Raw genomic sequence first — 22,896 nt, forward strand, 5'->3', positions numbered from 1 at the left:
TGGGGTGAAGACATGGCAGAGCTAATACTGTTACAGCTATAGACGGTTGATTTAGTACATGCAAGTGTTCACTGTAAAATCAACAAGCTTGATAATTTTTTAGAGAAAAAAAATTCAAGAAATGTTAAAAATGAAAGCTTTATGCAATATACATTTTAGGGAGTGTGAAACTAAATAGCACAAATATCTGAAGAGAGCTGCCAGATACTATTAAGGGCCAGATAGTAGTCAATAACATTACCTTGGATCATCACTTGTTATAAAGCTTTCTTTAATAGTATCTATCAACTTGGGTTTAAGACAGGGTCAGGCATTGTCATACAGCTATGTTAAAAATAATCTTGCAAAGAAATTTATAATGTATACATAAAAATGGTTGAAGTAAATAGACTCTGCAAGCTTAGCTGAGTGCAAGGAAGCAAAGACAGATAGGTTCCTATGGATACCAAAAAAAAAAAAAAAGTAGAGAAGGAAGAGCATCAGTTCCAGTGAGACTTGAGATATTTGCATTAGGAGAAACCACCAAGGAATTTGAATTAGTAGGAGCTGTCTTACAGAACATAGTTTTCAACTTATATTCTGAATGGCATAAGATTTTCAATTTAAATGTTATATTATGAGGTCAAAGAATGGGATAGAAAAGAGAGTGTAAAGATTAAATAAAGATATTAAACTAAGAAACTGGATGCTTAAAGTTTCAATATCTAGTGGAGAAATACACTGCCATTTATATCACCCTCACTAGTTCTAGGCATAATACAATAAATAAAGCTTTTTTTTTTATTACATCAACTTTTCTGGATTATCCTTCTTTCAATCTCATTCTGAATGCTCACTCAATCCCTTTCCCTGCCCACACTGAAAAATCTATTTTATAATTTGAAATATTTGCGTTTATATTTATTTTTATATCTAAGATTTAAGAAATGCTTGTACTCATAGTTAGATGCCTCCTTTTTCCCCAAGTAGCTAATTTAAGATATCTCTATTAAAGCATATTCAAGGAAGTAGTTGACCTTTTAATAAAACGTCTAAAACACAATTTGGCCTGTAGGTTCCCCTGCTTTTCTTTGATCTTTCACCCACAGATTTTCTCACTTATCCCCTTTTATTAGGAAAAATGGAAGACAAAAATAATAGGTGGATAAGTAGAAACTATTCAAAAAAATGTCAGCAAATCTAGTTTTTTTACTGACCAGGAACACAGAGGAGGAGTAAGTCTCCTGTAGAGGATAGGGTTATTGGATAAGGGAGAGGATTCATGGAGGTCAGTTAAGAATAGGCAGTAAAACCAAACAGATAGAGTTAAGGAGGTTTCATCAATCAGCATGTATAAAGTAAATGGCAGATGATTTGTTAGCACAATAAAGACTATAGGGTATCATTGTTAGCACAATAAAGACTATAGGGTATCAGAGGAAGATTTGTTATTTTAGTCACAAAAATGTCACAGAGAAATAGGACCTGAGTGCTACATGGAAGGAAAGCTCCACTGAGTGAGTTTTGTGTGTGGGGAATGGCATGTACCATGATTATATCTTGGTATGCTGCATTATTTTTTATTTTCACTGATTAATACATTACAGAAGGTGAAAGATTAAAAACTTCTCCATCATAGTATATGAATCTACATTTTGAAATTGTTCATTTATTTCAGAATCTTGTGGCTAGTATCTTTGCAAGTTATTATATTATTTTTACGTGAATTTTGCTTTGTTCCAGAATATGATCTTCCTTACCAAAATCTACCTTACGTTTATATTTTATAAAAAACACTTATTTAAAAATATATTTATATTTCATATAAAAAATGAAATTAAAGGCATAAAATAATATTATTTTGGTTTTATGCCTTTAATTTCATGTAGGTCAGGTCATTGATGATTAATCATAATAAAATAAGATTAGGAAAGTATTATGATGATAAAGAACTTATCTGATATTTCCTGGGTAGTTAAACCAAGAATAAGTACTAAAATCCTAGATTATTTGAAGTTAATGTGGACATCTTCAGAATTAGAGTCATTTTTTTCCTACATGGGATTATTCTTTTTTTTTTTAAACAGTTACTCCTCACTATTGAAAGTATCTCTGAGCCCCAAGTCCCAAAGACTTTAGCTCAAGTTCTAAAGCTGTCATTTAGTAGTTTTCTAAGGTTAAATTAGTTATTTTATCAGAGGCCCATTTTCTTTATTTATAAAAAATCAACATTGATGATTTTTATAACAGTGATGATATTTATAAAAAATCAACAGCAGCCATCATGGAAGTGAAAAGCACAACCATCATACTTCACAACTTATTAAAATACGATATAAAACATCAAAGAAAATTGATATTCATATCTACACAAAATGCATGCTTTCTCTGGAGGCAAATAACTGGTAATCATAGGACTTGTTAGTGAGCAAAACATAACAAAATTGAAAGCTGGTTATAGAATTTTCTCAGTGTAACATATTTGTCTACAACAAATAGAATCATTTACCACTTTGACCAGATACATTATTTTATTCGGTTTATTTCTTCAGGTATGGCAGATAGTTGATAAAAAACAAATCCATTATTTGGATGAAGTTAAATAATCTGTCTCTCTCAATATATATTTATATATATATACATAAATACATGTACATATATATTTTTTCATTTCCACAGTTACCTGAGGACTTGACAATAATACTTGACACTTCCATATAAAAAAATGTGGGTAATTTTAAAATAGGAAATCTCTAGTTAAATTAATGGAGAGCCATAAAATATTAACAAAGTACACTTGAAAGAAAGGTCCAACCATGAAGTGCTAAATTTAGTACCTGGAAAGGGTTATAAAATGTTAGAAGTTTCAATATAAATATTTAGATATAAGACCACACTTAGGAACCAGATTCAGAGATCACCTAGTTCATAAATTCCAATTATAGAACACAGATAATAGCTTCTAGAGCATTATAGTACATTTCAGAACATCTTGATTTCTGAAGGCAGACTATTAATGTGTTTTGAGGAAACAAGAAATAAAGGAAAAAATGTACATAGTAGCCTTTAGTTGCAAATAAGACAATAATATGAATGCATAGCTTGACATTAATAACAAGAACTAGACATCATTCAAGTTTGAAATTTGGGTCGACTGAAAAATGCCCAAGGTATGGTTTTTCCCTTATCCAGCCAAGCTATTTCTATAAGCACTCAGCATGTGTTCGTAAGTTGCTTATAAATGATGACCATAAGATATAGTTAGTATGTTCTAAACTGTAAGAGAATGAGGAGCTCCCAAGAGCATGGGGAAAAAATCTGTCTGTGAAAATTGAAGCCATCTCTGCAGCTGCTAAGTCGCTTCAGTCGTGTCTGACTCTGTGCACCCCATAGAAGACAGTCAACCAGGCTCCTCTGTCCACGGGATTCTCTAGGCAAGAATACTAGAGTGGGTTGTCATTTCCTTCTCCAAAGCATGCATGCATGCTAAGGAAGCGACCTCTAACCTGATAGAATTGTTACTCTTTCAGCCATTGATTACCATACAGAGTAATAATTCCACATGGGTAATCTGTAAACCATAGATTCATAAAATTGTCATTATTTTCTATCTCCCTTGTCCTAGAAAACTAGGCTTCTTCTGACTGTATCTCTTGGCATCTTTCTGTCAAAATATCATTGTGACATCTGTGAAAATCAATGTGAGAACTAGAAATGAAATAAAATGTAATGAGCAAACAGATTTGCAGAAACATAACAAAAGATTAAAATAAATAGTAGTACCAGAATATATGAAGACAGAACAATGTTTTTTATTGGGCCTTCAGAATTTGGTGTTTGGTGATGGAAGAAGAAATTTTTTCACTGGAGCATTTTTCACTCTGATTTGAGTCACTAATTCCTGATACTAACCTATATGATGTACTGTGAATTATGCAAACTTTGTTTCTCTGGTTATTTTTGTTGGTTCTATGAAAATAACAGGGATACTTACAGTCTTCCAGAAGAAAAAGGAACAGAAAAATTAACATATTATTTCAAAAAAATTGACTATTGGAACATATTCTGCTTGACAATTATGAGTTAAAAATTACAAAGATGCTAGTAATTAGTTTTATTATGATTTATGGCACAATTAACTGGCTATTGGAAATCTGGATCATTGGAATCCTGTGATACATGGCATCTGTCTTCAGGCTTTGTAAAAATTGGAATTTCACTCCAAATGTTATTGTGGCAAAAGATATAAAATGACAGAAGTCCTCATGTGTCTATCTAATATGTTCTGTGACCAACTTATCCTAGCTCTTAGCTCAAGAGTGTTAAAGCCAGGTGGCAAATGCTCTCACAGTTTTTTAAGTACTTGATCTGTGTCCACCAAATGTGCAGCTTTGGTTTCCAGGATTCCCTTTAGCAATAGATTGGTAATTCCCTCCACAGATTTCCTTATAATGTGGATGCCCTAGTGGCTTTTCATAGTCTGACCTGTGTCTACTTAAGTTTTTATTTGGATGATTAATATATTTACATTTTTCATCTTAATTTCACCAGGTACCCCATCAGTTTATGCAGCAGACTTATTTTGAGGACGTATGAGTCCCCTAGCTGCTGTCCCTTGTTGTGGGCATTGGAATTCCTTCTTGAGTCCCTAAATGGCTGCCACTCACTGCAGAGTCCCGTTATGGCTACTTTGAAAATTCCCTGGGGCCCCAGCACCTTTCTGGGAACAATTTCTTTTAAACAACATTTGCTTGGATCAGAGAGCTGCACACAAAGGAGTGAAACTCAAATCCAACAGTGACTTACCCAGAAAACAGTGAACTGAAAGGGTTCAGAAGGCAGCTTGGCTGAGCATGCTCCCGCAGGCCATTAGCAGTTATCTTTGAATCCCATCTTCTTGACCAAAAGCTATTAAGGAATAATTAATAAAGACAATTTAGTTAATGAAAAATTTATTAAATACTTCCTAAATAGTACTGCAAGTTAAGGCAGACGACTTCCCATAGAATTAAGTGTATATAAAAAGGAAGGGAAAAATAGAAAATATCTGATAGGTTAGGACTACATAATCAGCCTTGTTTAAGGTAAGAAACAAGGTTTCTTGGTGTTTGGAGATTGACTGACTGAATTTACTGTGTTTCTGGTCTAGCAGAGCATTTACTGAAACACAGAAGTTTAGTTTGCTGATATAGGATCCTGGGCAAGATAAATTTATTTCAACACTAGTACATTTCATTTGAGAAAAAGTTTCCCATAGGGCATTTACTCTATGTGGAATCAAGCAGGTTATTTCTATGATGTATCCTAGAATCCCAGCCAGGGATTTGCAACAATGTCAGGTCAATCCCTGCTCCCAAAGCTAGTTACCTGATTACAGTGTTGGAAAGGTGAGTCTGGGATTATAACATTTATGCATATATGGCTCAGTATATCCTGGCTGACAGGGAACAACACTGGTTCCAAATCAGGAAAGGAGAAGGTCAAGGCTGCATATTGTAACCTTCCTTATTTAACTTATATGTAGAGTACATCACGTGAAATGAGGGGCTGGATGAAGCACAAGCTGGAATCAAGATTGCGAATAAAAATATCCATAACCTCAGATACGCAGATGACAGCACCCTTACTGTACAAAGCAAAGAAGAACTAAACAGCCTTTTAATGAAAGTACAGCGGCCAGGCCTCCCTATCCATCACCAACTTCTGGAGTTTACTCAAACTCATGTCCATTGTGTTGATGATACCATCCAACCATCTCATCCTCTGTCACCCCCTTCTCCTCCTGCCTTCAATCTTTCCCAGCATTAGGGTCTTTTCAAATGAGTCAGTTCTTCGCATCAGGTGGCCAAAGTACTGGAGTTTCAGCTTCAGCATCAGTCCTTCCAGTGAATATTCAGGACTGATTTCCTTTAGGATGGACTGACTGGATCTCCTTGCAATCCAAGGGATTCTCAAGAGTCTTCTCCAACACCACAGTTCAAAAGCATTAATTCTTCAGTGCTCAGTTTTCTTTATAGTTTGACCCCAGATAAATAACAGAGGGAACACAGCCCAACCCCTCAACAGAAAATTGGATTAAAGATGTACTGAGCATGACCCCAGCCATCAAGACCCAGTTTCCCCCTCAGTCTGTCTCTCTCATCAAGAAGCTTCCATAATCCTCTTATCCTTCTCCATTCAGGGCAGACAGACTGAACCACAATCACAAAAAACTAACCAGTCTGATCACATGGAACACAGCCTTGTCTAATTCAGTGAATGATGAGTCATGCTGTGTAGTGCCACCAAAGACAGACAGGTCATGGTGACAAAACATGGTCTACTGGAGAAGGGAATGGCAAACCACTGCAGTATTCTTTCCTTGAGAACCCCATGAACAGTATGAAAAGGCAAAAAGATAGAACACTGAAAGATGAACTCCCCAGGTTGGTAGGTGCCCAATATGCTACAGGAGATAGGTGGAGAAATAACTCCAAAAAGAATGAAGAGATGGAGACAAAGGAACAACAACACCCAGGGGTGGATGGGACTGGTGATAGAAGTAAGGGCCGATAATGTAAAGAGCAATATTACACAGGAACCTGGAATGTTAGGTCCATGAATCAAGGCAAATTGGAAGTGGTCAAACAGGAGACGGCGAGAGTAAACATCAATATTTTAGGAATCAGCAAACTAAAATGGAATGGAATGGGTGAATTTAACTCAGATGAGCATTATATCTACTACTGTGGCAAGAATCCCTTAGAAGAAATGGAGTAGCCATCATAGTCAACAAAAGAGTCCAAAATGCAATACTTGGATGCAATCTCAAAAACAAAAAAATGATCTCTGTTCATTTCCAAGGCAAATCATTAGATATCACAGTAATCCAAGTCTATGCCCAAACCAGTAATGCTGAAGAAGCTGAAGTTGAACGGTTCTATGAAGACCTACAAGATCTTCTAGAACTAACACCCAAAAAGATGTCCTTTTCATTATAGTGGGTGGAACGCAAAAGTAGAAGTCGAGAAATGCCTGGAGTAACAGGCAAATTTGGCCTTGGAGTACAGAATGAAGCAGGGCAAAGGCTAATAGAGTTTAGCCAAGAGAATGCACTGGTCACAACAAACACCCTTTTCAAACAACACAAGAGAAGACTCTACACATGGACATCACCAGATGGTCAAAACTGAAATCAGACTGATTATATTCTGTGCAGTCAAACATGGAGAAGCTCTATATAGCCAACAAAAGCAAGACTGGGAATTGACTGTGTGTGGCTGAGATCATGAACTCCTTATTTCAAAATTCAGACTTAAATTGAATAAAGTAGGGAAAACCTCTTGACCATTCAGGTATGACCTAAATCAAATCCCTTATGATTATACAGTGGAAGTGACGGATAGATTCAAGGGATTAGATCTGGTAGACAGAGTACCTGATGAACTATGGACAGAAGTTCCTGACATTTTACAGGAAGAAGGGATCAAGACCATCCCCAAGGAAAAGAAATGCTAATGATATATATATATATATATATATATATATATATAATCAGGAGTTTGTAATATCTATAAGATATTCTGCAAAATAAAGTAACTATAAAATTATCATTTGGTCATATATTTTTTCATTTATTTCTGATCTGCTTTCATTTTTGTCCATCCCATCTACATTATTACAAAGGTGTTAAGTTAAAAGATGGTTTGCAACTCCATATTACTTGGGAAGTGATTTCACTGCATGTGTTATTGGCTTTAACAAGCAGCTGAAGAACATTCAGTCACTTCTAAGACTAAAGATTATGTTCGAATTGACCCAAAATAACTAGATCCTTTCCTAAGTAAGCCATCTTCCTTTGTGATTACTTCTCATAATGATTTTGTCTAAATTATTCAAGTTTACCTTGTTTCTTCAACTATGTTTTTATTTATATGGCTGCATCATAACCCAACAAATCGGAGACTAGTCCTCTGGGTTACTGGTTAGTTCAGATAGCCTGATGTGGTATGATGGATTTTCTGAGAATCTAATGTCTTGGCATTTGACTGTGGTATAGATCAGAAGAATCTAGTGAGTCCTTACATCATCAAGTAAAGTCTCTATGTCTTAAGAAAATTACCTCTGCTGTACTGTAATCTGAATAAAGTTATTGGACAGTGGATGGCAGAGATTGTTGGTTGTGTCTGAGAATGGTTTATAGACTGAATTATATGAGTTTAGCTCATAAAAGTGCAAATCCTAAGGAACAACTCACATGAACTTTGCAGGAACATGAAACATTGCCGTTAAGAGACATACACTGCTAATTATTTGGCTTTATAGATAGGATGAGAGTAATCTCATGCTCCTTCCTATTGCAACTTTGTAAGCATGATAGGGTTATTTATTTATTAGGTTATTTCTGTTTGAAGTCATTATGCACTCAATTTACAGTAAAGAAAAAAAATTTTAGGCTATTTAAGGTTTGCCTTGGTCAAATGAGTTTTACTCCTATTTCTAATACTTTGAACAAAATACTAATACTAGTTTGATGAACATGGGGACAGTGTTAGTACTTTCTATATGGAAGACCAACAACATGTTTTACAAAATTTTTAGTAAAATATGTCAAACTAGAATTTTATATAAAATAATAATATTTTCAAAAGTCATGAGCTACTCTTTCAAAGAAGGAGACATTATGTAGATAGACTTATGTGTCAAACGATGACAAAGTTCCAAACCACAAAATATTATAATTGAAAATATTCACTAGTAAAACTGACAACTTTTGATCAGATACACAGTGTATAAACACTTATTTCAAATCTGAATTGTGTATCATTGGTTAAAATACTAAGATTCTAGACAAATTCAGAAGAAAAAGGACATGAAGAAAATGAAATCTATTTTGCATAGATTTACTTGCTCTAGTAACTACCAAAAACTCAATTTTGTGACCTGCATTGGACAAAAAGGAATCATTTGGATTTAGAGATATAACTAAAGATAAATCTTATTCCAATAAACTTTCTAGTGCATTTCCCACAAGATAATTGCTGGATTTTGTAAAGGATATTTTATGAGAATTTCAAAATGCTAAAGATTTCCACAGTCCTTGCTGATGAAAGTAATGATATATTTTGAAACAATTTGAAAACTGGTTATCCTTTTATCAGTTTGATTCGTTTTGCTTCTTTGCTTGATAGTCTCCAATGTCCTCAGGTGTATGATGCTCTGGTTAATTACTTGAGACAGAATATTGAATTTGAAAGGCCATTAACTTTGATTTTCTCTCTTTCTATTTTGACATAGTGTTTTTCACAGCATGTAGTTATACTTTAGGCTTGATCAGGTAAAATTTCCTAAATAAGTAAAACTTTTAAAATGTTTGAAATTGGATAGAAACACAGCAGTTGAAACACAGAGCCTAGAATAAGACACACCTCAACTAACATTTGCCCTGATAATCAACATCTTAGAATTGCTTTGTGGTGAGCAGGGTAACACTGATCCTCTTACACTTTTAGTACTACAAGATGTAAAATCATGCTATTTAAGAGATGACACAAAATATTCCTTCCTTCCCAAAGCTTAAGACACCACAGGCCAGTGGAAAGCGAAAGCTTTCTTTTAATAAGCTTCCAAAATTATTTCTGTTTCTATAAATGTAAAGTTACTTAATCATTAAGTTTAAAAGGTCTTTGAAGAGTATTTAGTCCCATTTAAATATTGAGTTAATTAAATATCTTAAAATATTTAAAAATACATTCACTAACTCAATTCCATTTTAGGTATTTTAGTTTTCTGACTTAATAACAACATTTCCTGAGTACTAAATACTGCTATAAATTTTGATAAAATAACCTTACAAGTAAGAAAATCATTAAGCCTCTTCACATATTTCAATATGTTGAGAATAAACACTAAGATTTAATGTTCAAATGATTTTACAACTATGAATCTACTATAAATTACAAATTAATTGTAATGCTTTTCACTCTAAGCAAGTCTAACTTCATAAACATAGTTTAGGTACATAATATACAAAATATGCACAAGCAATTTCCCCAGACATTACTAATTTTTTTATTATTTAAAAAGCTTCTATGTCTTTAAGCCTCTCAAATTTTCTGTTTTTGGATATTCTACTACCAAAATTTTGACTGAGACATGGAGCTTTACATAGTCAGAGTCATTCTTCTGAACATAAAGGAAGGAGTGCATTAATTATGGTATTTCTAGTAACTTGGTAGACTTCCCTGCTGGGTTAGTGATAAGAATCTGCCAGTCAATGCAAGAGACGCTAGTTTGAAACCTAGGTCAGGAAGATGCTCTGGAGAAGGAAATGGCAATCCACTTCAGTATACTTGCCTGGGAAATACCTTGGACTGAGGAGCCTGGTGGGCTATGGTCCACAGGGTTGCAAAAGAGTCAGACATGACTTAGGAACTAAATAATAACAATAGTAATTTGGCATTACCCTCTCAACTCTCTGCAGGCAAAAGATACCCAACTGGATACCTACTTCAGTCAAGCTCCTGCCAAATAGTTTACCCAAGGCTGTTGATTATATACCAACTAATGTGGCTATTTTGAAGTTTATAGCTTGCTAATACATGTCATTTCTCAATGCTTAGAATGTGCCAGTTCTCAGTGTCGGGTCTGTCTTGGTGGCAACATTCAGTGACAAATGGATGGCCTTTTCTGACGCTTTATTGGAGGCCAGGAAAAAGCTCTAGCAAGTCACTCACCAAACACTATGTCTAAGTTTAATTTTTCCTGCACTTACCACTTATAGTAATATAATGAATAATTATATGTGTAAGATTCATACTAAAATAGAGGCTCAGATGATAAAGAATCTCCTGCAATCCAGGAGACATGGTTGGATCCCTGGTTAGGAAAGATACCCGGGAGAAGGTAATGGCAACCCACTCCAGTGTTCTTGCCTGGGAAATCCCTTGGACAGAGGAGCCTGGTGGGCTACAGTCCAAGGGGTGGCAAAGGATCAGATGCTACTAAGTGACTAACACTAACACTTGTATTAGACAAACCAGCCCTGTATTTCATTTAATAGTACTCAGACATTTTTATCAATCCAAATTATTTTCACTTTATTAAATCTTATCTTCCATTGGATTTAGTTTTTTATTTTTCCCCCAGTTTTCCTAAGGTGGAAGTTTACTGACTTAAGACCTGTTTCCTTTTAACAAAGGAATTTTCAGCTATAATTTTCCCTCTGAGCACTGATTTTTCTGCATCCTATAAGTGTTGGTTTATTATTTTTTAATTAATTATAAATTATTGTCTGATTTATATCATGATTTTGTATTAAATTTTAGTTTGAGTTGAATCTTTGACATATATCATTGCAGTAGTAGGAAAGATTCATTTTTCTGGTTACTGTATAAAATCACAGCCTATTGCTAACAGTATATCTCAATCTTTTTTATGCTTCCTTTTGTTCTCTACCTAGTGATATTATGCTCACAGAGCAAAATAATAAAATCTGATTTCAAAATGGCATTCCATTAAACTCATTGTTTCCTTCAGGTGTAATAAGTCCTTGACTTTAATTATAAATGTTTGTTGGTTGTTTGATTTTGTTTATAAAGGCAAATGTAATCATTACCATCACACTTAAAAGCAGGAGGAGATATATCTCCCAATAACAACAGTTATATGAACCTCTAGTCTGAATTTTTCTGATCAAGCAAAAATGTCTAATTAAAATTTCATTAGTATATCTTCTAATTTGCCCTTATTAATAGACCAAAAAATTGAATGACATCTCAATGAAATTTATCTTTTATGTTAATTCAAGATGATGTTTTAAAAGAAATAACTTCCGATTTTAATTTCCAGATGAAGTCTTTTCTTTCATATTATAATAAAAGAAGCCCTTCCAGAAATGTATCCAGACAAAACCTGAAACACTGTAAACCTAGTTATAGACTCTAGTGTGTTGTTTAAGGCTTGATTCAATTAGACTCTCAATATAATTTTTAAGTGGGTGATTGAATTCCCTTCAATTGTCCTACATCTAGTATAGTTTTATAATTTTGTCTCTTTTCCTATGCATTATCGGAATAATCCCTTAGAGGGTAGGATCTAATTAATTAGAATCTTCAGGGAGTAATACGAACATTCTGTTTAAATTTTGCTTACTTAAAGACTAATTAGAAAGACCTTTTTTTGTTTTCATGCTCTGGGGGGGGGAAAAAAGCAAAACAGTAAGAGAATACTTTAATGGCTACAGAAAATATAATTTATAAATTATGTATAATAATTGATTAAGCTATGTTTTCTTTCTGGGATCATTCTTAACATTACTTTTACAGAATGAATGAGCTTAAAATTCATATATATGAATGCATATAGTCAGTTTATTAATAATTAACAAATCCAATGTGATTGAATAGCATTTTCACACTAAAATAATAGTTGAAGCAAGAGCTGAGTTAGTGAATATTTTCACTTACATAAATATTTAATTTGAATTTTTAACTTTTCAAAAGTAATTATTTTAATGCCTACTATAATTTCTGATATATAACTGGCACTCTGTGAGAAGTGAGCTTTCAAATTTTAATTTTAATAGGTCTAAGGATCTTATGATCTAACATTTCAAATGGAGGTATGTGAAAATGCCAAAATATTTCAATCCCACTGCCACAAATTTGAAGCAAGGTGTTACTTCAGTCAGTATGGACCTATGGTTGTAAATAAATGGGTCAAGTTATAAAATCCATACACAAGAAAATAATTATATTTATTAAAAACATAATGAATGACAGGGTGCTCTGATTATATGTATAGAAAATCATTCATCAATGTCGTAAATATTTAGAAGCTTAATTATCTGCTTCCATGTGTCTATGTAAATTTTGTATCATCACATATTATTAAATTGTCAGTAGTTTTTAATGCACTTAGTTTGTGTAAACCTTTAGCCTCTAAATAAAAGACCCATTTCAATAACTGTTTTTAGTTTATCTGATTAGTTGTAAGTAGTTAATTCCATATTGACTTACAAGATGCAGTTCTCAGTGATAACAACCATATTCTCTAAAAATGACATATTTTTCTTAAACTTAACACATTTTTCAGCTGTTAAGTAACATTACAATTGTCAGGGGAGTGTGTAATTTCCTTGGTTCTGTCTCGTCACAGCAAAAATTTGAAGCAACGGATGTTAAAGCCTTCAGAGAGAACATGTCTCAGTTCTCAGACAGAACGTGTTACAGCTCTCAGCTCTTGGACAGACAGGTTACAGCTCTTGGACAGATCAGTGTTACAGCTCCGTGTTACAGCTCAGTTTTATTTAGAAAATAAAAGGAAAAGACATCCTCGAGGCATGCTGAGGGCATGCCAACCCAAAAGACTCGAAGAGAAGAGAGAGCCCCAAGAGGCTCCTCTTTTTATATGTTTTTTCCTCCCCCTGGGCCTGGCCTATGTAAAATTGGGCTAGCCAGGAGTGCTGTTTGTTCTACGTGAGGTCCTACTCCAGTCCTTGGACTTTCCTTTGTTCTATTTTTGCAGGCTTTTCCCTTCCTTGTCTTTTAGCCACCGCCATTCTACACTCCTTTTTCCTATTTTAACTACCTAACACAATGATATCTCTGGATGTGTAATCAGAGATAAAATTTTTAAAAATTAAATCAAAAACTAAATAGCAGGGGCAGGGTAATTAATGAAGAGGAGTCTAAAGAACAGAATTTTTCTCTTTGTGCAGCTGACAGGAGGATCTATCGGGTTGCCCTCCAAACTTACGACTACAGTTAGGTATCTTTGTCTTTAATTGAACCTGGGTTTCTCGTTTAAGAAATTATGGTACTGTTTTGATTTTCAATAAATTTTTTTGTGTAATTTACTATGTAACTATTGTACTCTGTTGTTGCTTATGACAGAAGTATAATTTGAGGGTACACATATATTACTTTTATTGCCATCAAATTTTCCCATATTTTATGAATTGGTTATGCTTAATTCTGAATGAAATCACTAGGTAAGTGAAACTGCAAGGTTTTTAAACAGGTGAATATAAATAAACACACTTGAGACATCTTCTATCTTTTGCATTAAAAGTAAAGGGATTATACTGGTGATAGCACTGTATTGAGAACAAACGATTAAATTCGCCATTGTAAATTCTCCAGACAGAGTTTAAAGAAATACTATTAGTATGATATCAAAAAGTATATGATCATATCAGACAGTAAGAAAGAACTCTTATGATATATATATAGAAATTATGCCATAGAAATGATTCTTTAGCTTTGGCCTCACCATTAAGAAGGAATTTATTGTCAGTTTTTGTCATTCAACTGCATAAAATGGAACTGTGAGAAAGGTGCTGGTGTTTATCATTGGTCTGAAAAATGCTGAAATGTGGAAAAATCAGGAAGACAGAGAACTAAGCTGAGACAGAAAGTCCTAGTGAAGCTGCTCGCATTGTAGATGTTTGGCTGATGAGCAATATATACTTTTCCTCAAAGTCATATGGACATATACCAGGTCAGGAGAGCCTGAATTCCAAATGGAATGAAAGTGACCATGCATGTCTCTAAGTATTGTAACTAAGCTCTGGACATACTTCCTACATTAGTATCTGTTCATGGAGACTTCCTAAGATCCTCCAAGAGTCATCAGTGCATCCTTATGAGAGAGCTAGATTTTGTATGCCTGTCACACAAAGAAAACAAATCCCTGACCAGTGTTACGTTAATACAAAGAAGCAAAGAAGCAGCAAATCAATAGATGATTATAGGTAGCTGTGTTAGGAAAACAAACAACAATAAAGACTTCTCCCCTCCCCCCAGAACAACTGAGGATGAGAAGACCAAGGAACAATGATGCAGCGCCATATGCTTCTTTTATCATACTCAGAGCTTTTGGGATCATGTATATCAATTCTTTATGGGAAGAATAATAGAGATTAAGATATTATGTTGACATTTTAGAAAACTGGTCAACCATGTGTAAAAGAATGAAACTAGAACACTTTACAACACCATACACAAAAACAAACTCAAAATGGATTAAAGATCTAAATATAAGACCAGAACTATAAAACTCATAGGAAACATAAGCAGAACACTCTCGAACATAAATCACAGCAATAACTTCTATGACCCACCTCCCACAGTAATGGAAATAAAAACAAAAATAAACAAATGGGACCTAATTAAACTTAAAAGCTTTTGTACAATGAAGGAAACTATAAGCAAGGTGAAAAGACAGCCCTCAGAATGGGAGAAAATAATATACCTATACACACACACACACACACACACATATATGTGTGTGTATGTATATATATATATATATATATACACACATACATATACTATTCATAGGCAGATAAATTTGCTTCAATAACCTCAGATGTGCAGATGACACCACCCTTATGTCAGAAAGCAAAGGGGAACTGAAGAGCCTTTTAATGAAAGTGAAAGAGGAGAGTGAAAAATTTGGCTTAAAACTTAATATTCAAGAAACTAAGATCATGGCATCCAGTCCCATCAGTTCATGGTAAATAGATGGGGAAACAATGGAAATAGTGACAGACTTTATTTTGGAGGGCTCCAAAATCACTGCAAATGATGACTGGAGCCATGAAATTAAAAGACGTTTGCTTCTTTGAAGAAAAGCTATGACCGACCTAGACAGAATATTAAAAAGCAGAGATATTACTCTACCAACAAAGGCCCATATAGTCAAAGCTTTGGTTTTTCCATTAGTCATGTATGGATATGAGAGTTGGACCATAAAGAAAGTTGAGCACCAAAGAATTGATGCTTTTGAACTGTGGTGTTGGAGAAGACTCTTGAGAGTCCCTTGGACTGCAAGGAGATCAAACCAGTCTATCTTAAAGGAAATCAATCCTGAATATTCATTGGAAGGACTGATGCTGAAGCGCCAACACTTCGGGCACCTGATGTGAAGAGCTGACTCATTGGAAAGACCCTGATGCTGGCAAAGATTGAAGGCAGGAGGAGGAGACAACAGCAGATGAGACGGTTAGATGGCACCACCAATCGAAGGATATGAGTTTGAGCAAGATCCAGGAGTTGGTAATCAACAGGGAAGCCTCGCATGCTGCAGTCCATGGAGTTGCAGAGTTGGACATAACTGAGCGGCTGAACTGATGCACATATATGCATATATTTATACATATATTAATATACACACACACATATATATGTGTAAGTTAACCATTTTTCTACCTGTCTACTCCTTAAAAGTTTGCTACAGATATTAGACTATAATACAACATTCTAACTGACTTAATACACATAAAATTAATGATTTTATAAACTTTTACCAATATAAATTATATAAATTTACTATATTAAGATTTACATGAGAAATAGTCATAAGAATTGAAATTATGCTATCATTTCATTGTTACTTGGATGAGAATAGCAGAAGCAATGCTCTCTAATGTAGGACGTATTTAATCTTCATTCAAACCACAAGCAGATTTGTCATGGAGACATGCAGCCAGAGCAAGGGTATAAAACTCTAAAAGCTTTAAATCCTTGTAGATTCTGTCTGGTTTATCATCATCTTCAAGGTCATAATTATTCAGAAACTTGAGAAATATATTACCTAAGGGACTGATAGAAATCATATAGTCTACTCGCTTTAATACTAAAAGGTTTACTTTCTTATGAAATTAAAAACTTTCACAAAGACTAAAACCAACAGAAGAGATGTATTCAAGCAAAGTTAATAAAAATGCCCTACAGCTACGATCTGTAAGATTGGATTCCGATGGGAATTGAATGTATCACTTTATACTCTATTGCAGTACTCACATCTTTTGAATTTTTAAAGTTAAAATAAAGGCTAGCCTGAAACTTTACATTTGAATGTCAGTAGAAGACATTTTAAATCTTTTATAACAATGTGTAATTTCAGATTTCTATCTAAAATGAGAGCTTTTAAATAAAATAATTTTCAGATACTTAATTACAATATTGTTTTAACCATAATTAATGAAGAATGATACACTACTGTCTTACATTAAATTATAATTAATCCTTAAAAAAACTCCACCATGAATTTTCCCAATTATGATAGCATAGGAAAAAATAGTAATACAAACGTGTGATTTAGAAGTTATGTGTTGTTGGCTCACTTATTCAATCTACAAGTATTTTCTGTTTGTCCACTACTTGTAGGACTGCTTAAAGTGTTATGAATGTGGCAACAGAGAAAGAACTATCTTTGGCCTGTCAACTGGAGATAATAAATAACACAAATGACACACTCTATGCCACTAGGGGATGTGAGTCAGACTAAAGTAAGAGGCTAAAAGAAAAACTGGGATGAGGTGAGGGCACAGTCAGTTTCATGGCCATTTAACCTGTGTAGTCACCAGGGCCAGGCATTCAGAAGGGCTCTGTGTTTGGCTTAATGCTCTCCCTTTACTGTCTTGAAATTCTTAACCATTTTAAACAAGGGGCCACATATTACACTTTTACTCAGAGCTCCGCAAATCATGCAGCCAGTTCTAGGTGAGATTATTTTAGACAGAATGGTTCAGGAAAGCATATCTGAGTAGACACTTAATAATTCTGAACTGTTTCATACAGCAGTAACTTCCTTAACATCTTTGAGAACATTCCAGAGGGAATAACAAGTGAAGCATGTTGTGGAAGTTGGAGGAATAACAGAAAGGCAAGTATGGCTGAAGGAGGGAGAACAGTGTGGGAGGGTCTTGGGCGCAGGGAGTGGGGACAGATCATGTAGGGTCTTCTGGTTCAGCGTAAGCATTTTGTGTTTTCCTGTGACTGAAATAAAAGACTTTGAAGCATCTGGAGAATAATAGGATCCATAACACTTTAGGGAAGGATTGGATTAAATGTGTAAAGAGAGTATTGCTTGAATCTAGACAGGAGTTGATATGTAGAGATAAACTCTTAACGGGATGAATGTGGAACCAGAAGGATGAGAGACTAACTTCAACCCTAAGGAACATAAAAAGATAGAACAGGGGACAACTCAAAGCCCAGTTTGTGCAGTCAGTTTATGGAAAGTTCTAAAACTGCCCACAACACATCTGTATTTATGACTGTTTTAGCTGTGCTTGGGATGGAATGAAAGATAAAAGATAGTTGAAATAACCCACAAGGCATCTCATACTATTTTTTTTTTTTCTCATACTATTTTGACTAAACCTTAGTTTCTCTCCCTGACTTCCCCCTCCCCCAAAAAGTTTTTTTTTTTTTTTTTAAATGAGTATTCCTGGAAAGTAAAAATGTAAATCTGGGAGCCTTAACTTGGATCTCCGTATCTAAAATCTTTGGGAGGTAGGTTGCAGATATTCATATATTTATACAAAACATTTCCAGTGCTTTTCTTCATGCAATTACTTCCATGACTTTTTGAAAACCAACAGACCACAGAAGTCAGAGTCTCTTTTTACAGTCCATTCCACTGATACATGTGTCTATTCTTATGCCCATACCACCTGCCTTGATTACTGTAGCTTTATAATATTTCATGAAATCAATATGCATAAGTCCTCAAATTTGATCTTAATTTAAACAATTTTTGACTCTTCTAGATTATTTACTAATTTAGATAAATCTTAATCTTTTTATTCAAAAAAGCCTATTAGGATATTGATGTTATTGTAATACATCTATAGAAAAATTTTCAGAGGATTGTCATAATATCACTACTTGACTTGGCTCCATAACATGTTAACAAAACAAAATACTCCATTCTGCTTTTATTTCTAAATGATTTTTAAGATTACTTCATTTTTTAACAAAAACCTGTCATAAAGGAATGCTACTCACATTATGAGACTTTCATACACGTATACTGTGATATGTGTGTGTTAGTCACTCAGTTGAGTCCGACTCTTTGCAACCCCATGGACTAGAGCCCACCAGGCCCCTCTGTCCATGGAATTCTCCAGGCAAGACTACTGAAGTGGGTTGCAAGTTCCACCTCCAGGGTATCTTCCTGACCCAGGGATTGAACCCAGGTCTCCTGCATTGCAGGTAGATTCTTTACTGTCTGTGCCACCATGGAAGCCCATACTATGATATTTTACATATTCATACATAAATATAATTAATTATGTGATAAATATTTTGATTATTTAACAGTCATAACCTTTTTTTAATCAATCACAGAAGCTTTTTATATGCTGCTAAACAGTGGAAATAGTACAGACTTTATTTTTGGGGGCTCCAAAATCACTGAGATGGTGACTGCAGCCAAGAAATTAAAAGATGCTTACTCCTTGGAAGGAAAGTTACGACCAACCTAGACAGCACATTAAAAAGCAGAGACATTACTTTGCCAACAAAGGTCCATCTAGTCAAGGCTATGGGTTTTCCAGTGGTCATGTATGGATGTGAGAGTTGGACTATAAAGAAAGCCGAGCACTGAAGAATTGATGCTTTTGAACTGTGGTGTTGGAGAAGACTTTTGAAAGTCCCTTGGACTGCGGGGAGATCCAACCAGTCCATCCTAAAGGAGATCAGTCCTGAGTGTTCATTGGAAGGACTGATGTTGAAGCTGAAACTCTAATACATTAGCAACCCGATGCGAAGAACTGACTCATTTGAAAAGACCCTGATGCTGGGGAGGATTGAAGGCAGGAGGAGAAGGAGACGACAGAGGATGAGATGGTTGGATGGCATCACTGACTCAATGGACATGAGTTGGGATAAACTCTGGGAGTTGGTGATGGACAGGGAGGCCTGGCATGCTGTGGTCCATGGGGTTGCAAATAGTTGAACATGACTGAGCAACTGAACTAAAGTGAACTGAAACTAAATTTACTAAAAAGAAACAGGTGAACTTAACAAGCACTTAGTACCTATCCTCACTGAAGCAAATGATCAAAAAAACTGGGTTCCACTCTATAAAGATGCAACTTCGAGGAGATCACCCAGTGAATGGGGAATAATAAAACATCTGTACACTCAAAAGTGTGGAGGGAACACAAACACAATGACAATAGACTCTAAAATAACACTGAACACCTGTCTCATACTTTGGCTCTTATGCTTGTTCACAGGATGACTGTATACTTTACCAGTTAATCTTCTTCAATACGAGCATTCCTCCCGCCCCACCCAGTTACCCAGAAGGAACCAAGCAATGGTTTTAAAGAACTGCATTCCACAGTAGGTATGGCTTGCCACATACCATGGGAGCAAATACTTAAATATCTTGCCTTGTATATGAGGGGTTGCTTAGACTGGTTATTCCTTTGTCCTCTGAATACCTGGATGTATATTTCTGATTAAAAAAAACCTTAGTTCTTATGACTGCATAAGAGATTTTGAAGGGTTATTTCCTTTTATCAGAAAATTACTTTCCGCAAGCCACTTATCAATAGAAAATTACACTGAGAATGTCTAAGCTATGATATCTATAATATAAAGCCCTGAGTTGTAACCCTGAGAACACAAACCAAAATATCCAGGCTTAAGTTTGAATGCTCTGCTGTGATTAGATCTTGAATAGGAGGAACAGGCTTATCCTTTGTGGCTGATCTCATTCTAACTTTACAGTCTCTGACATCTTACCAAATTTTTCTTCACTACAGTCTTTCTGAACTTCAGTTGATCCACAAAGCTCTGTAAAAGCCGTGCATAATACAACCTCAAGCCCTGTCCTTCTCTGGAAGTTTACAGTTTTGTCGCGGTATTTATGGCCTCCTGAGGTGAAAACAAGCTGGAGTAAGATAGAACTAAGAGATTTTACTCCTGCTGGGAGAAGCTGAGAATGGGCGCTCATACTTTAGTCTGAAAAAAAAAGCACAGAATTACTTACAATTATTTGTGTGATGTGTTTGTGCTTTGACATTTCAATATTCATTCATTCAGTGATGAAGATGTATATATGTCAAAAATTAAACTAGAATGTTAATAAAATTTACTTTTCCTTTATGAACTGTATGGAAAAAGCAAAAGTTGCTCAAGTAATTGGACTTTGAAAGTCTTTTGTTTGTATATAAGACTATAATGAATTGTGCACTGAAAAAAATAATCTTCTTATTAAAATCCAATGAGGTAATTTTCAAATCACAGAAATAATCATTTCTATAGAGTCTATTTGATTTTAAAGATTTTCTATCATTTTATCCAAACAGTTATTTTTCCCTTAGAGGAGTTCGGTAAGTATCTTAAAAAGTTATTTATCTGAATTTGTATTCAAATTAATATACTGTCAGCAATAATTATCCACAGTAAATTATCTTGAAAACCTTTCAAAATAAGTAACATATTGTCTCTACCACTTTACAAACCCAAGCAAACACACTCTCTGTCAACGTATTTAAATTTAGTTAGTAGTTTTGATGGTCAACTATGAAAGAAAAGAGAGGAAGGAAAAAGGAACTAATGGATCACCACAAGGCAATCAGTCATGATTTTCAAGACATTGGGTGCGTCAGTTAGTTATACATTATCACTCCATAAAATGTTTAATGAAAACAAGCATATGTTCACCAAAACGGCCTTAATTTCCCCAAGTTTAACTAAACTTCAGACAGATTTCTTTCCTTTTCTAGCCTCCTGACTTACCTCTCACACCTGCCCTTACAAAATCCAGATGGCCTGAACCACAGAGGTCCCTCTCCCTTTTTTAAGAGCATTTACCATAGAAAACTTAAAATTATAATTTATTCTCTGTCGTTTTGGGGATATAAATCTTTCTATTTTCCAGCAACATCCAGTTTACTCTAATTTTCTACTTTATAATTTACAGTTAATTCCATGGTCCATGTGTCTTTGACCATCAGTAAGTTCTTCCTTTCACTCTGATTATACAGTAAACATCTTGAGGGCAAGGATCTTGTGTCATGCTTCCTTTTTGTTCTTCCTGGTTTCTTTTACTCTTTAAAATAAAAACTATCTATATATATATATATTTCAAATGTACCACATGATGGTTTGATAGACATGCACATAATGAAATGATTCTCATAGTCATATAGTCAAGTTAATTAACATATTATCTTATCTTTGTGTGTGTGTATGTGTGATGAGAGCACAGGAAATCTATCTTAGCAAATGTCCAGTATATAGTATGGTATTATAAACTGTAGTCATTGTGTTGTACCTTAGGTCTCTGGATTTATTCATCCTGCAAAATTATAACTTTTTACCCTTTTTACTGTGATGATGAACATCTCCCTGATTCCCCCACCTCCCTGTCTTGGTAACCACCATTCCACCCTCTGCTTCTATGTATTCAGCATTTTTAATTTCTGAATATGTGGGATCCTGTAGTTCTTTATTTTTTATGTCTGCCTTGGTTGACTTAGCATACTTTCAGGTTCATCATATTGCTGCAAATGGCAAGATCTCTCTTTTTTTTTTAAGACTGAATAATATCTATAACTATCACAATTTCTTAAATACTGCGTGGTCAAAAGTTCATTCTGGTTTTTCCATAACATCTTAAGGAAGAACCTGAATAAACTTTTTGGCCAACCCACTATCTCTTAGGTACCTTGCTGGTTTCATAACCCAGGACTATCTTTCTTAAGCACCTGGGAGCCATCTCTTGAAATGTAGTTATTAAGGAAGACTGCTATATTCTTTCCTCTCTAAGAGAGGGTAGAATCCTAATTTCCATGAGTGTCTTGCTTGAAGTTGTATATGTGCTGCTGAAGCGAGCACAGTTGTAAAAGTATTTCTTGCCATGAAGATAAGAGAAAGTTCCTTTCTTTTGGTAAGACCAATTAGCAAACACAGATAGCCTGATATCTCGTATCTCAACCTTGTATCTCCTTACCTCAGTATTTCCTTTTTTGCGTTCTTAGACTTCCAATACCTTTTAAAACATTTTCTTAGAGTGTCTATGTTGAAATATCTGGAGTAATTGTTTTCAAAACTGCATTCTGTTTAGTAAAATTATCTGTGATGATTAGAGAATTTTAAAGCAGGGAAATATATATTTATTAGGTCT

Source organism: Dama dama, chromosome 30 (genome assembly GCF_033118175.1).
Source record: "Dama dama isolate Ldn47 chromosome 30, ASM3311817v1, whole genome shotgun sequence".
Classification (NCBI taxonomy): Eukaryota; Metazoa; Chordata; class Mammalia; order Artiodactyla; family Cervidae; genus Dama; species Dama dama.